The sequence below is a fragment of the Mus pahari genome, chromosome 7 (genome assembly GCF_900095145.1).
Source record: "Mus pahari chromosome 7, PAHARI_EIJ_v1.1, whole genome shotgun sequence".
Lineage (NCBI taxonomy): Eukaryota > Metazoa > Chordata > Mammalia > Rodentia > Muridae > Mus > Mus pahari.
Genome location: NC_034596.1, coordinates 41680775 through 41696424, shown reverse-complemented (window position 1 = coordinate 41696424; position 15650 = coordinate 41680775). Strand labels below are relative to the sequence as shown.

The 15650-nt window shown below is 41.3% G+C and overlaps 1 non-coding gene across 1 annotated transcript; it reads right to left on the bottom strand.

Annotated features, from left to right (window-relative positions):
* Positions 1-9068: 9068 nt before the first annotated feature.
* On the bottom strand, positions 9069-9212 carry LOC115064458. Its single transcript, XR_003844309.1, has one exon. It is a non-coding gene; the product is annotated as a small nucleolar RNA SNORA48 (small nucleolar RNA).
* Between the last annotated feature and the right edge of the window lie 6438 nt (positions 9213-15650).

Below are 15650 nucleotides of genomic sequence, written 5' to 3'. Positions count from 1 at the left end.
ACGTGAATGTAGGATCTACTTTGCTTTATTGGGAAACAACCGATTTAGAATTTGTGAAGTGTGCTATACATAAATAACTCAGAGAAGCTAATGACAAAGGACTTTTCAAATACTTAAGAAAGTTACTCTTTTCCTATATGACTCCGGTGATTCCATGTCTGTGTTGAAATGTGGTTAGGGATGTAATGTTCCCCTGGCTGATGTCAAACTCAAAATCCCATTTTTGCAAGGGATATAAATCTCTGAATTTGAAATAGCTTTTGAAAATGTTTGGAGTTTTAATTTCATACTTGCCTAATTTTAATGTGGGTCCAGGAAATGGAACAGGAAATGCAAATGATAGTCAGAATAATGAAGCAGCATCTACAGAAGAGCACAAAAGTAACATTAAGAATGTGCTTTGCACCTATACATGTAGATGAAAAATACACATTTTCAGGAGACTTGCATGACTTTGCAATTGGGTGATATGTTGTTAATTAAACCTCACGACTCTTACTTATTATTGACTTGGCTTATTTTCCATGCAATGGTCTCCTTTTCTCTATTAGAATTAGCTTTTCTAGCTCCCCAGTATCCGGTTTCTTTTCTTTCTAGAGTTCCTAGACCTTTGCCTCACCAGAACTGCTTGTGAGGCTTTTGTACACATTTATGCCTCATCTCGTTGTTCTCTTCTTTACAGTCTCCTTCTTCTGCCCCATCCAAGTCTCCCAAAGACATTGAAGCTAATTTATAGTGATGCTTTCACTGCGCCCAATTATTAAGGCGTGATAGATAATGGCGGTGAGTGTACTATACAACAGAGTGAGGCCACTGCAGTCACAGCCCCCTTATTTGCTGTTTATCCTCAGTTTAATAAAGTTGATTGACTTATAAAAAGTGCTTGGTAAGAAAAGTGATTTCCAAGTAAATTAATGGCTCAATTATCTCACTGTGATTTGCTTACACAAATCTTCTCATGAATTTCAAGGTGATCCTGCTTTTCAGTAACAGATGGTTGATCAGAAATGATGTATGCTTATGGCTATAAGATAGTCCCAACAACCTTTAGGACTCAGTTGCTCTCAGGTTGTGATACATTAGGATAACAACAAGTACACAGTTCAGTAAAGGGGAGATTCAGGTGGTGTTTATTGATTCTGTAACAATGAATCTCTGTCCCCTCCTTGAGTTGAAGTGCTACTTCTCACTGGCATTTCCCACAGTGGGACTGTAGGAAGAGCTTCATTTCTGCTTCATAGGCACTATGGCTGCCTATTAAGATTAACTCTGACGAAGGGCCTATCACATGTGCCTGTGACAATGAAAAAGGCTGCCTTGGCAATTCTCCCTCTCAAAGCCCCTTCACTAGATCCTCATTTGAGGCAATGGTTTGGAATTATTTAGAAAACCAGTTACAAGAGCTCAGGAAGCTGGACTCCAGAAATTCAAATAACCCCATTAAAAAATGGGTTACAGAGCTAAACAAAGAATTCTCAACTGAGGAATACTGAATGGCTGAGAAACACCTGAAAAAATGTTCAACATCCTTAGTCATCAGGGAAAGGCAAATCAAAACAACCCTTAGATTTCATCTCACACCAGTCAGAATGCCTAGGATCAAAAATTCAGGTGACAGCAGATGCTGGCGGGGTTGTGGAGAAAGAGGAACACTCCTCCANTGCTNGTGGTATTGCAAGCTTGTACAACCACTCTGGAAATCAGTCTGGTGGTTCCTCAGAAAATTGGACATAGTACTACCGGAGGANCCAGCAATACCTCTTCTGGGCATATACCCAGAANATCTTCCAACTGGTAATAAGGACACATGATCCACTATGTTCATAGCAGCCTTATTTATAATAGCCACAAGCTGGAAAGAACCCAGATGTCCCTCAATAGAGGAATGGATACAGAAACTGTGGTATATTTACACAATGGAGTACTACTCAGCTATTTAAATCAACGAATTTATGAAATTCTTGGGCAAATGGATGTATCTGGAGGATATCATCCTTAGTGAGGTAACCCAATCACAAAAGAAGTCACTAGATATGCACTCACTGATAAGCGGATATTAGACCAGAAACTTAGAATACCCAAGATACATTTTGCAAAACACAAGAAAACCAAGAAGGAAGACCATCGTGTGGATACTTCATTCCTCCTTAGAATAAGGAACAAAATACCCATGAAAGCCTATAGGTACAGAGACAAAATTTAGAGCTAAGATGAAAGGATGGACTATCCAGAGACTACCCCATCCAGAAATCCATCCCACCATCAGCCACCAAACCCAGATACTAATGCACATGCCAGCAAGATTCTACTGAAGGGACCCTGACATAGTGCCCTCTTGTGAGGCTATGCCAGTTCCTGGCAAACACAGAAGTGGATGCTCACAGTCAGCTATTGGATAGAACACAGGGCCCCCAATGGAGGAGCTAGAGAAAGTACCCGAGGAGCTGAAGGGGGCTGCAACCCTGTAGGTGGAACAACAATATGAACTAACCAGTACCCCCTGAGCTGCATATGTAGCAGAAGATGACCTAATCGGCCATCATCGGGAAGAGAGGCCCCGTGGCCTTGCAAACTTTATATGATCCAGCACAGGGGAATACCCGGGCTAAGAAGTGGGAGTGGGTGGGTATGGAAGGAGGGGCAGGGGGAGGGTATAGGGAACTTTCGGATAGCATTTGAAATGTAAATAAAGAAAATATCTAATAGAAAAAAAAAGTAACTCCCCCCCCCAAAAAAAAAAACTTACAGAAGAGCTGTGAGTGCAACTGGGGTCTTAGATCTGTAATCATATCTATATGGGTGGCTGAAGTAGGAGGACCATAGTTCAAGTTTGACAGGCTACTGTAAAGTGTGTTTAAGGCTTGGGTAACCTGGGAGTGCCTGTAAAGAGAAGGTTAGCAGTTCAACTCAGTGATAGATGCAGACTTGGAATAGGTGAGGCACTAGGTTCAAGCTTCAGGACTAGAAAATAAACCCCCAAAACAGAAAATAAGGAAGTAATCATAAAAAATAACAGCAAAAGAAGAACAGTGCTTATGATTCTAATCAGGATGACTACACTGTCTGTGTGCTTGCCAGGCTCCTGAGAATGGAGACCGAATGTAGCAGAGCGATATTTTAACATCTAAGTTGGTGCCCAAAACAACTGCGCATTTGTCAGTATGCAGTCCCAAACTCTATACCTTAAAAGAGTGAATTTTTTCCATAAAGTCCATCACCTAAGGTCACAGGTTCTTTTGGGTTAGACTAAGATACTTAAACTATTGTGGATTCTCAAGGTTCCTAGGTATTAACATTGAAGTAGTCCAACAAGGCCAAACCTTTTCTATTTTGGAAGATAATCCCTTCCTTCAAAACAATTGGTATTCTAGGCAAACTCTTCCTGTCTAACATTTGCACCTAATTTCTGAGATAACGCACTGTTATAGACAATATTCTTCCGGTTCCTTTTAGACAGACACAGAAACATTCTGTGTGGTGGCTTTTTGTCATTGTGACGCTTCTGTGGTTTCTTCATTCTCCCCTCTCCCTCCCGAGTCACCAACTATTTCCAGGCATTCTTGGTGCTTGGTATTTTGTGAAGAATTTTCTTTGGGAGATATTTGCTGAGAAGATAGAGAAATTATGTAGAACCTTCATTTGTTGCTGCATATAACTATCCAGTTTGTAATCTTATCTAATGTAAAATAGTCATCATTTCTCCTTAAAACAAAAACCAATAATCTCAAATTATCTGTAAAGATTATTTTCAGAAAACAAGAGGCATGTGCTAAGTTTGGTTGACCACTTATGAAAGAAAAGATAAAGTTTTCCTAGTAATATGATGCTTGAAAATTAATTTCAAAGTAGTTTACCTTACTTCATAGTTTGAGGTATAGTTACAATGATGCAATGTAGCAATGGAATTTATTCAATTTTCTTGTAACTTCCTGCTCTCCTTGACAGTCAGACATTCACATCCCCTAACAATCATTAATTTATATCCGTCTAAATGCTTAGTTACTTTTGTGGCTTATAAGACTGGTTCATGCTTATAAAGAGCAAAACTGAATAGTGTTAAAAATTATATGTGACATATAGGACAGCTTTGGGCAAGTCCCTAATTTCCTCACCTAGAGTTGAAAATGTGAATATTGTCCTTTGTATTATGACTAATCATGCTGTTTACGAGGTCTTTCTCTCTTGCATGGCATAACATTCATGGTTTGTTCTGAACAACTCAGCTTTTGCGGTGATGCAGGTTTCAGTATTTCCAAATGGCACTGCTTGTGCATGAAGAAGGCATGCCATCCCTTAATGAGTTGAAAAGTAGATTGATTTGCCTTGAAGCTAGGAAAAACGTCCATAAGACCCTGAGGGTTTTCCTTAATGAGTAATGCCCTTCTAGGACTTCCTAAAAGCCTTGCCAAAGTCCAAGCTCTGTAAAAGTCCCTAGTATCACTTGGAGGGTTTGAAGAAAGTTTTTGTTCATTTGTTTGTTTGTTTGTTTTTCTAGTATCACTCTTCCACCTTGTGGTACAGTCCCTCCTGCAATGCTCTGTGTTCTAAGTGATTCTGCCCATTATATCTCATCAGATGTTATCTCAGGTTAACCAGCAGTCTCAAGAGTTAACATACTTGGCCCTTTATGAAGTATTGTGGCAAATGACACAAGAGACACAGTTCCTGACACTAAGGCGCTTGTGGTATAGTAGAGATGATGCACAAGGTCACTGTCAGAAACAATGAACAAGCCCTGAGAAAGGTACACACCAGGTCTTTAGCAGAGGAACACGGTGTCTAGGATAGATCCAGTATAGGACGATGTTGGATATGGGAAGAGATGGCATTGGAAATGAATCTCAATATTTAAGCAAATTTCACAGAGAAAGGAAAATGGCCATACTGGACATAGAAAGGAACACTTCTAAACATATAGAGGTGAGAATTTAGGCCATCGGGACAACCATAGATAGGCAGATAGGCAAATACACAAAAGGAAGTTTTGTTTTGTTTTGTTTTGTTTTGTTTTGTTTTTAAGAATTGAAGATGGCCAGAGATGATATAATAGGAAAGGAACAAGATTATATTTGTTTTATGAAGAACTATCATTCTAGTGATAATGTGACAGTTAATGGCTATTGGGAAGAGTTTACTGAAGTCAAGCAACCATCGAGACATACATAGTACGTTAGTACTGATAACAGATTCCTGAAGGAATAGGACTGGTAAAAAATATGGCTATAATAGATTTTATGTGTAAATAAATGAATGAAGTCACTTTTAGAGAGGCATGGTCCTATTTACTCCAGACAAAATGGGTAGAGTAGGAGTTTTGTGCTTCAACAATGTTTAGTTTAAAGGTTTTTTCCCCTTTTTTTCTACTAGATATTTTCTTTATTTACATTTCAAATGTTATCCCTTTCCCCATTTCTCCTCTGAAAACCCACTATCCCTCCCTTGCCCTGCTCACCAACCCACCCACTCCTGCTTCCCTGTCATGGCATTACCCTACACTGGGGCATTGAGCCTTCACAGGACCAAGGATCTCTCCTCCCATTGATGTCCAACAAGGCCATCCTCTGCCACATATACAGCTGAAGTCATGGCTCCCTCCATGAATACACTTTGGTTGGGAGTTCTGGGGGTACTTGTTGGTTGATATTGTTGTTCTTGTGGGGCTGAAAACCCCTTCAGCTCCTTGGGACCTTTCTCTAGCTCCTCCATTGGGGACACAGTCCATTGGTTGGCTGTGAGCATCCACTTCTGTATTTGTCAGGCATTGGCAGAGTCTCTCAGGAGAGAGCTATATCAGGCTCCTGTCAGCAAGCACTTGTTGGAATCTGCAATAGTGTCTGAGTTTGGTAACTAACTGTCTATGGGATGGATCCCCAGGTGGGGCAGTCTCTAAATGGCCTTTCCTTCAATTTCTGCTCCACAGTTTGTCTCTGTTACTTCTCCTATGGGTATTTTGATCCACATTCTGAGAAGGACCAAAGTATCAACACTTTGGTCTTCCTTCTTCTTGAGCTTCAGGTGGTCTGTGAATTGTATCTTGGGTATTCTGAGCTTCTGTGTGTGCATACCATGTGTGTTCTTTTGTGATTGGTTTACCTCACTCAGGATGATATTTTCTAGTTCCATCCATTTGCCTAAGAATTTCATGAAATCATTTTTTTAAATAGCTGAGTAGTGCTTCATGTGTAAATGTACCACATTTTCTGTATCCTTCCTCTGTTGAGGGACATCTGGGTTCTTTTCAGATTCTGCCTATTATAAATAAGGTTGCTATGAACATAGTGAAGCATGTTGTAAAGCTTCTGTAAGACAAAGGACACTGTCAATAGGACAAAAAGGCAGCCAACAGATTTGGAAAAGATCTTTGCCAACCCTACATCCAATAGAGGGCTAGTATCCAGTATATACAAAGAACTCAAGAAGGTAGAGTCCAGAGAATCAAGTAACCCTATTAAAAAGGGGGCACAGAGCTAAACAAGGAATTCTTGGCTGAGGAATACCAAATGCTGAGAAGCAACTAAAGAAATGTTCAACATCCTTAGTCAACTGGGAAATCAAAACAACCTCGAGATTCCACCTCTTACCAGTCAAAGTGGCTAAGATCAAAAACTCAGGTGACTGCAGATGCTGGCAAGGATGTGGAGAAAGAGGAACACTTCTCCATTGCTGATGGGATTGCAAGCTTGTACAACAACTGTGGAAGACAGTTTGGTGATTCCTCAGAAAAGTGGACATAGTACTACCTTCGGACCCAGCTATACCACTCCTGGGCATATACCCAGATGATGCTTCAACATGTAGTTTAAAGTTTTAATAAAGAATTTTACTAATCAATAGTTCATCAGGGTCATAGAACAGATACTATAGAAGAAGAGTGTTTGGATACTTGTGTGTGTCTGTGTTGGTGTGCTTATGTATGTGAATAATTATTTTACATTTTTCTTCTTTTTTAACTTTTTATTGATTCTTTGTGAGTTTCACATTATGCCCCCCAGTTCTCTCATTGTCCTGTCCCCTCTTATCTGTTCTTCACCCCTTCAACCTCCCTATCAATAAAATACATAACCATATATCTTCATCTTCATCATCATCATCATCATCATCATCATCATCACCACCACCACCAACAACAACAACATAGCATAAAAAACATTTCTTAGTGGAAACTGTAATACGTCACCATGTGTCCCATAGTATATTCCTCTGGTCATACATCTTCACTGGCCATGAGTCTGATTAAAGATCTCTGGCTTCTGTGACAGCATCAATACTGGATACTCACTGGGACACCTTCTGGTTATGTGGTTGTGGTCCTGCCTCATGGAGATCCTGAAGCTATGGATCAACAGGACTAGTGTTTTCAGATGTCCCAACCTTTCATAGATGATGCAGATTTGGGGGTGGGCCTATTTCAGAGCCCTGGATCTGGGCCTGGGTGGTAGCTGAGCTGTCAGCCCTCTGGCTCTCTTCTCTGGATAGGCCAACCAATGCCATCATTAGCAGGAAGTATGGTCAGTTCTTCTGCTCTCATGCCCTCAGGCCAGCTCACCTGCATCCACACCTCCAGAGCCAGTTCCACTGTGCTGCCCAGCAGGGATCAGGGCCTGCTCTCCTAAGTGCCACAGCCTGTGAGGGGCATGTCCAGATCTCCTGTTTGGGGCTGGGCCAGTTCTCCTGTTCTCTGGTTCTCACATCCCCGAGGCTGGCTCACCCATGCCTTCATAGTCAGGTCCAGCTCCACAGTATTGTCCAGATGAGGTGCAGGGCCTGTTTTACTGAGTGCTACATCCAGTGAGGGGGCAGGCCTAGCTTCCCTGCTCTCATGATCCCAGGATCAGTTCTCTCAGCTACTGTAGGCGACAGTGGGGGAAAGAGGAAGTGTATTATCCTTCTATCCACACTACCTTATGCCAGAAGCCAGGTAAGTGGCAGGGACAGCTCTCCCACACTCTCAACTGTGCTCTTATACCAGGACCATTTCTACTGTGGTGCCCAGGCAAGGTGCAGGGCCTGATCCCCCAAATCTGCAGTCAGCAAGGGACAGGGCCACCTCACCAGCTCTCATAACCCCAGGGCCAGTTCTCTTGACAACCACAGGTGCTAAGGAGTGAGCGGGAAGGACATCAGGCCCTCACCCATGCTAATCATGGCAGACAAGTGGACAGGCTAGCTGTTTCAAGTTCTTGCCCTAGGGTCTGGCTCACCTGCACCCCCACCACCAGGGTTAACTTTGTGATGCTGCCCATGAAAGGTACAGATCACTGTCCTGAGTACTGTAGGTAGAGAGGGGCAGGGCTAGCTCTCTTAAGCTTATGACGCTGTGGGCAGCTTTTCTAACTATGAGAAGTAGAGAGGGGTTCGGGGGCATCACCTCTGCACCAATGTCACCCCACCGTAGACAAGTGGCAAGGTCAGTTCTCCCACATTCAGGGCTGGCTCACATACCCTCACAACTAGGACCAGCTCCACTGTTCACTCTCACAAGTGCTGTCACTGATGAGAGATGGAGCCAGTCCTTCAGTGAGGGGTACAGCCAGTTTTGGACCTTCGCTGAATATCCACGTAGTCCATAGCAGCTGCCCTGCCCAGAGACATCTCCATGTTCTTTAGTGGTAATATGAGCCAGGGATATCATCCACACCAGGCCCTTTGACTGTGTAGCTATGGACTCAGATATCACCCTCAGTGGCAACTTGGCCTGGGACCTCACCATAGCCCCAGATGGCAGAGCTGGCCACTCATAACAGGCTACTCATCTCCACCCTCAAGTCTCCAGTTCCATCTCTCTTCATAATGCTCAAGCTGCTCCACTTTTCTTTCCCTCCCATCTGACCACGTCATGCTTGCACATTGTCATGACTCCTGCTACAGGCTGGTCATGTGGCTGATGGGCCCATGGGTGACATTGTCCTTCTGTGATGTGTGCTGTGTTGGCAAGCAGGTGTCTCCAGCCTGCCTGTGCCATGAGCTAGAAGGCAGGTCTGTGGGTGTCATGGCAGTTCGAAGATCTCTGTCTTTCTCTTCCTGTGTTATGCTGCCTGAATTTGATTTGATTTGATTTGATTTGATTTTTATGAGTCCTAGGCATAAGTCAGTTTCATCCACCAAGCCAGGCAACAAATTAGGATGAACAAAGGACTGCTATTTGCCTTGCCTCTGACTAATAGAAGAAAACCACCACTGACAAGATGTCTCTTTGTACATTGCCAGAGGGTGGTTATTTTCTATCTATCTATCTATCTATCTATCTATCTATCTATCTATCTATCTATCTATCTATCTATCTATCTATCCATCCATCCATCCATCCATCTATCTATCCATCCATCCATCTATCTATCTATCTATCTATCTATCTATCTATCTATCTATCTATCTATCTATCTATGAGAATATGTATGTGTGGGCACATGCACATGTGGAAGTCTGAGGACAACTTGCAGAAATTATTTCTCTTCTTCTACCTTGTGACTTCTAGGGATTGAACTCATGCTGTCAACTTTGCAGGCAAGTGCTTTTACCCATTGGCTGAGCATCTTACCAGCCTTGTGGAGCATACTTGTAATTGTGTATGTGATGCTCATGTATGCACATATTCTAATAGATAGGGGTGAAGGGAGGAAGAGAAAATTTAGTCAGCTACACTCTGATAGATAAAAGATGTATTAATTATCAAAGTTCAAAGAATAAGAAGTATTACATCAAATGAAGTTGATTCACAATAAAATAAGACATCTATAGACACAGATACTGTTGTTTACAACTGAGGTGCCAAGTCAGACATTAACAATATGATTACAATGAGTTTGTTGTTGCTGTTGCTTTTGTATAGTAATATATAGAGACATTTCACCACAAGCAGAAGAGTCTACAAGATATTGTTTCAAAATAATTTCAGGTGAAAATGCATGGGTAAACCTGTATAAATAGTCAGGGCTTTCCTATTTATAGAGTGTGAATGAGAAATGAGCTCATTAGCATCGTGCTATAATGGATTCTTCCTAAAATTACAATTCATAATTTTCATGAAGAAAAATTTAATTTTCTTTACTCTAATCCCAAAAGAATTTGGAATTTGTTTGGACTTGCAGAGGAACTGCTGATAAAGTAAATTTTAAAGTCTTTAAAGCTCAGAAAATAGATGGCAGAAGACTGAGAGATCTCAGTGTGATTTATAATGGGAGACAAAAGGTAGAGGAGAAATTAAAATTCTTCCAAGTTGTAGTGTATGATTTAAATAGAGTGCAATTTCCATGAACCAGAGTGGAAAATCAATATAACAAGGGTTGGAAATGTAAAGAAATGCTTACCCAGCATGTATGCCCTCCATTACCCTGACCCTCTCCTTTCTGAGTATGAAAAAGTGATGGGAGTCATAAAGGAACAGTGATTTCTCCCAGGAAAATGTTATGAGGATTAAGAGCTGCCTAATAGTTCAAACTAATAGACTACTGTACATAAGCATTCAATATCCCCAGCTTTGTAAATGAAAGAAAATTTAATATCTGCCTAAGGGACTTTTTTTTTTTTAGTTACATTTTAAATTTTGGAACATGTAGAATTCAATATGTATGGATTGAATAAAAGCTCAAGCCACTACATTTGGGATGGAAGGAAGAAAACAAGAGCAGTGTTTCAATGTCAGGGAGTCTTCCAGTTTATATTTCATCAAAGCTATACTGCATTTGGCCATGGTGCCACATGCATTTATTTCTAGGCATTGTGTTAGTGGAGACTTTTTTCTTTACCACTTTCAAGTATAAGGTTCAATGTACAGGTTTAAAGAGATTAAAATCAAACTTGTGACTTACTAAAGCAAGTATTTCCTTATTTTGAATCACTAGCACTTATGTAACTATAGAATAATATCTTGAAACTTCTCATTATTGCATAAATAATCTTGCTAATAGAAGAGTTACCTTTAAATCTTCTTAAATTACACAAGGACTATTCTGAGAACACTTGGAAAGATTGTTTCCTGGAGTGCCTGACAGTTTTCTTCAGAACTACTGCTTTGTAGAGAAAGTAGTAATTGTTAGACCTTTCTGCATAAAGCATACAATTTCTCAAATGTACCCTGCATAGCTATATTTTAAGAAAGACTTCAATTTGGTTGCATAATTTCAGCATAATTTTGCTGTACCCATGGTGTTGATAGCATTGAAAAATAACTTGGTAAGCTGTTTGTTCTCCCACTGCTAAGATTTCATCACCAACTGCTAGTTTGCTAGAGATTATAGCTGCTAAAATGCTCTCCTGATTAATGTGCTAATTAATTAATGCAGCTGCTAAATTGTGATCTTGATTAAAATACACCACACAGAGAATACTGGAAAACCTCCTCGAATTAGTCAATCATTCCAGGTGCATTCCCACCCTAGGAAACGCTCAAAAGCAGAATAAGCGGACCTCGTGCTGCTCATTGGAACAAGTGGAAGATATTAGTCAAATTCCCATTTCCTTGTTTTCATCCTAAAAATGGCTTTATGGTTAGACATCCAAGATAAAAACAGACCCAAGACAGTCTTGGGTTTTATGTTTTTCACTAGCAGATTGGTTTTCCCTAGCAATTATACCCACTTTAGAACACAATAGTGTCCATTATGTACACTGAGTTCAGACTCAGCTTAGTTAGCTTTATGGATGTATGGAACAACAAAAATTCCTTCCAAGTGACTTCAATTGCGGTTTTATTCTGCTAAGGTCCTGATTCTCAAAATAAGCTTTTATCTAATAGACAGTGAGTAGTCACTGATTACATTTAAGATATTAGTGCCTGACAAATACAGAAGTGGATGCTCACAGCCATCCATTGGACTGAGCACAGAGTCCCCAATGAAGGACATAGAGAAAGGACCAAGGAGCTGAAGGGGTTTTCAGCCCCATTGGAGGAACAACAATATGAACTAACCAGTACCCCCAGAGCTCCCAGGGACTAAACCACAAACCAAAGAATACACATGGAGGGACCCATGGCTCCAGCTGCATATGTAGCAGAGGATAACCTAGTTGGTCTTCAATGGGAGGAGAGGCTCTTGGTTCTGTGAAGGCTCTATACCCTAGTGTACAGGAAGGCCAGGGCCAGGAAGCAGGAGTGGGTGGATTAATGTGCAGAGGAAGGGGGAGGGGATAGGGGATTTTCGGAGTGGAAACCAGGAAAGGGGATAACATTTGAAATGTAAATAAAGAAAATATCTAATTTTTAAAAAGCAAAAAAAGACACTATTGACAAAATGAAATATATCAAATTATCTTTAAAAGTTCATCTTATTATTTTTTGGAACAAATAAAGGATTTACCATTACTAGGTAACACATGAATAAACAAATCAGTGGGATAGGTACTGAGAACCTCAGAGTATGGAATGTGAATAAGAACATTTGTCTCCCTTTTCTAGTGGAAAATGAAGAACAGTTGGAACAATGTAGAAACTTAGAATAAACAGGTAGATGGTAAGTAACTGAAAGGGAACATTGGAAGTTTAGTCATGTAAATAATGTCCAGACCAAATTGACAAGACCCTCGAAGGAATCAGACAGTGGGAGCCAATGTTGCTAAGTTAACATGGAACTTCAAATGGTGGGCAAGAAAAATGCCAAGGAATCACTAATCCTTTGGAGAGAGAAAACAGCTTAAAAGCACCAGTATGTTTAAAGTAACACACTGGGTTGGTTGAGACAACACAGCACTGGGGAGGAAAACTTAGATTGGCAAGCTTTTCTAGTAGATCATGGATACAGGATATGGAAAACAGCCAATCCAATGTTCCAAGGTGGATCCAGAAGATGTGTCAGTCAGTTTCTAACTGTTGTGACAAAACATCTGAGAAAAACAACTTTACAAAGGAAAGCTTTATCATACTAATGATTTTAATCCCTGACTGGCTCTGCTATTACTGACATGTGGTAAGGCTGAGAGCATCATGGTGTCTAGGCAAAGATACTTTATGCTGTCTAGCAAGAGAGACTGACCAAGGGAGAAGACTGGGAATGAGCCATGGTCTCCACAGGCCTTCTCCCAGTGACTTATTTCCTCAAACTAGGTCCTGTCTGCTAACATTTGAACCTCTCTTAAGTCATGTCAGGACATCATGAATCTATGAACATATCTGTACATTTATTAGACCAGAACCCTTGTTACAAATTAAAACTACAATGTTTCCTATGGGCTATCATGTTGAATGTTCTACTTTGAGGGCTGTAGAGCATTTAGGAGGTAGGGGCCTCGCTAGAGGAGTAGGTCGCTATAGGAAAAACTTTGAAAAGTATATATAGGTCCCTCTGTTTTGCTATCTCTGTTTTCTATTTCTGTTTATCTTCCATAAATCTCCAAGCCATGGACTGAGGCATTTCTACCAGTACACCTTTCCTCCAGGATGAACTAAAATCTATAGGAACACAAGAGTCAAACCAATTCTTTTCTGTCAGCAGTGCAAGATTCAGTAATACAACTTTCATTATCCCAAACACTTTCAGGAAGCCTTAAGTATATGAGCCATATGCAGGGCACAATATTTCCAAACTATAATAGAGATATCACCAGAATTGACAAAGAAGACACCAGATAAAACTGAGATGCGGGCTATACAAACTCTTATTCTTTCATTTGAAAGCAACAAAGAATCATAGTTATTGTGTAATCTTGGAAGATTATACATAGATTCTGTAGAAAACTCCCAGAGAAGAATGGTCCCTTGAATCCCCCTGTGAATCTTTAGACAGCAAGAGTTTCAGTTTCAGTCTCAGTGTGGGTTAAATTGTGTCTCCAAAAAGATACATTTAAATCCTATCCACTGGGCCTATGAGTGTGGCTGTTTTAGAAATAGGAATTTTGCAAAGGTCATGAGGTTTAGATCAATTCATTAGGAAGTAGTGAGAAACAGAAAAGTGATGATGGGGTATGGTATAACAATTTCCTTCAATTGCAACATTCTCTCTTGGAGGTGTTATCATGTAAATACATGTTTAAGGTAAAGAGAGTATTACATTTAAGAATGTGAAGTTGAGAACACTGAGGGTAGTAAGAGGACCTGCAGGTGGGTATGACATAGCAATACTGGCTAGAATAAAAGGATGTACCTCTGATTGAATAAAGGCAGTATCCCCAGACTGTGGCTGACTACAAGGAAGGACCCTAACACTAAGCACAGTTGTCCTTTCATGTATTTGTATATCTAACAGAAATAAACAGAAATGAACTGTGGGCAAGGGCGTATTCTAAAAAGATCTTCCTATATTATGGGCAAGAGATCACTCTGTAGAGAGTAAGCTAAACATGAGTAAGAAAAATGTGGTTCCATCTTAGTAACTGTGATAAGAATTAATTTCCTGTAGGTTTTTAAGATAGGAGTTCATGGCAATATACAAGCTGATTACATACAAGTAAGAAGAAAGAAATCATGATTTCTTTAACCCAGCCAAGCTCAGTGTCTGGCACAACAAGCCAAGGTTAAAATAAAAGTGAACAGTGGTGACCATAACCCAAGAGCATTTCCCTGAGTTAGTGTCAGGGAAAGCATAGAGCATGTGAGCCCCCTCTGGCTTGATTTGTGTTCAGTTTTCTGTCACAAGGTCCGTGAAAAGCCCCAGGACCAGCAGCTTGGTGGTATGCAGGGCTGTGAAAGGCAGCCTACTTTGGTTGAAAGAGGTTTACTCTTGTAACCCAGTAGAAAACTCTATAAGGGATGGAAAAGCGAGCCACATTCCCAGAGACAGAGCCCCCAACTCCATAATTCTGTGACAATAAGTCATACAGACAATGTCCCAAGCTTCTGGCATTATGGCTAGACACTACCCCCACAGCTACCTGACAATAAGCCAAGTATGCTTCTTCCCACAGTTACATGATAGCCCAGCCCACTATAAAAGGGGCTGCTTGGCCCCTCCTCTCTCTCTTTAAGCTCTCACCTTTCTTACTCTCTAGCCCTTCTCTCTCCCTCCTTTCCCTCCTCTCTCCATGAGGCCATGGCTGGCCTTTCTCCCTCTTTCTACCTTCTCTCTTTCTCCCTGCCTTTCTACAGTAAAGCTCTGAAACCACAGACTGTCTCTGCTCATCAAGGCCCACAGTGCTTGAACAATGGGATAGGCTTTTCCCTAAGGAGCCATGTCTAACCTCCTGCTGGAAGGCCTTCCTCTGCCTCTCAACCGAGTGGGAATCACCCAGCGCCCTGTCTCTCCCTGCTGTCTCCTCCCTTCTGCCCTGGGGATTTGTGCACCCCATTTGTTCTCAGCTCTTCTGTGGCTGTGTCCAGCGGTGTCTGGGATGCCCAAGACTGAGAACCTGGTACCTAGGACTGCCCCTTGTTCACCCCGCCACACTCCTGTGTCCTGCGTCCTCCTGCCCAGAGCATCAGAACTCTGGTGGGCCACAGGGTTTTCTCTCACTCCTTCTTTCCCCCACACCCACTGCCAAACAGTGTTATTTCCTGTTTTGGACTCCTCCTGCTCTGGGGGGTCTTCACTTTCCTTAATAGAGTTTCCTCATTCTTTTGTCTGCATCTTTTGTCCTCACTAATGTGAGACAACAAACTTGAGATGCATTGACTTGGGGCAGCTTTGGTGACTGTTGACCTTCCAGTACTTTAGCCCCCAGAGTTAAGCTCCCCTGAGCCAAGCAAGAGAGGCTCTGTTGCTCTGAAAGATCTATATCAGCAG